Here is a 1,679-nt window from a genome sequence, read left to right as displayed (position 1 = left end):
TAATCCCAACATGGAAGTACTGAAAAAACTCAGATAAGAAAAAAATCTCAAGTATCCGTGATCATGAGACATATAATTATCACTATAAATAAGAACCATAATTCCAACAGTAGTGACTAATATTACCATAATAGAAGTAAGTGGATCGATCAAGTATCCGAATTTCTTTTTCTGATAGCGAGTCACATGTATAAAACCAACTGGGGCATTGGTCATGGTCTAAAAGACATTTTAGAAGCTCATATAAGGTCCATTTACGGATAATAATAAACAACCAAACAAAAAAAAACTTTTTATGATCAAACACAAACAACAAACAGGAAAATGAGAAACATATAAATAAGTAGTGTGATTATGATAAAACTATAGTAATTATTAATTATTACTATAAAGTTTTGATTCAACTAGAGTAGTAATTATTATTCTATTATATTTTTCATTATTTCTACTGTAGGTCAATTTCATATGTACCCGATCTTAATCTCAGTCCCGTAGAAATAATCCAAAATTATGATGCAATCATTCAAAGGCCTTTTTATTTATTTGAGCCTAGTTAATTAGTTAACAAAGGCACCCATTTGGTCATCAACTCAATGATACAGATTAGAAGAGTGTTAATTAGTGGATTGAGCCTTGTGATGAACAGTGATGCAAGAAGGAACACACACCTCTTCATTATCATCGTCAAGATCTCTCAAAGTAGTGTAAGTTGTAGCTAGTTGTTCTTCACCAAGCAACTCCCTTAGTTCCATGGTTTCTTTCTTAAGCCTATCATTTTCTTGAATAACCTTTGCATGAGTCTCCAAGAACAAGTTCAACTTCTCCATGAGCCCATGGTTCTCGCTCCTGAGCCACCGAACATGGGCGCATAGCTCGTCTAACTGCTTCAATTTTCTCATCCGCGACCTTCGAGCTGATTCCCGGTTCGATATCATCCTCCTTTGCTTCCTTACATCGTTGATGCTCGTCGGGACGCTCTCATCCGCTTCGTCTGAAGCGCTTGAGTTATTGTAACTCAAAGAAGAAGATTGTGGACAGAGAGCTACCATTGGTATTTGAGGATTTAAACTTGGTTGATGATAATAAGGTATATTTGTTGGGAAATTGATAGAAGATGACATATTGTTTTGGAATGAAGTGAAGTTTGTAGAGATGTTATATGAAGGGTCTTCATATTCATGAGCTAAATAGTACTTTCCTGCCATCACTCTTGAATTTGTTTACAACAAATTGATATAATGGATGGTAACATTAGTTGGATGATCATACTAAGAGAATGCGGATAGAATGGATGAGGTAGGGCTTTATAGAAGGTGAAAAGTGGCCAATATGAAGCAAATAGCACGAATAATGTCTTTGGCTTACGATGGCATAAGTGGTCAATTTATTATTTGATTTTGAATGAAATTGCTTTTCAATAATGATGACTTATATGTTATAATGGGTATGATGTGTATCCTTCTTGTTATTGGATGGTGTTACTATGTGTTACAAAAAGCTACTTTATGTAAGTAGCCCCTAATTTTTGCTTATGAATAATTATTTTTGAACCACCATTGAATAAAATCCAGTTATTCGGGTAATCCATCGACAAACGACAATCTCATACGCCAGCTGTGATGGCAGCATAAGGCCCAACCTTACTATCTCCTGTTCTGGGGAACCCACCCTTGAAGGTT

General features: G+C 35.3%; 1 pseudogene; it reads right to left on the bottom strand.

Moving 5' to 3' along the window:
- Positions 1-375: 375 nt before the first annotated feature.
- Positions 376-1,338, bottom strand: LOC143618545 (basic leucine zipper 43 pseudogene; annotated as a pseudogene).
- Positions 1,339-1,679: the final 341 nt, after the last annotated feature.

The sequence above is a fragment of the Bidens hawaiensis genome, unplaced genomic scaffold (genome assembly GCF_021521415.1).
Source record: "Bidens hawaiensis isolate Kalapana, Puna unplaced genomic scaffold, B.hawaiensis_p1.1 tig00086238_1, whole genome shotgun sequence".
In the NCBI taxonomy this organism is placed as follows: Eukaryota; Viridiplantae; Streptophyta; class Magnoliopsida; order Asterales; family Asteraceae; genus Bidens; species Bidens hawaiensis.
Note: the sequence above shows the minus strand (reverse complement) of the source record. Positions and strands in the feature narration are given on the sequence as shown.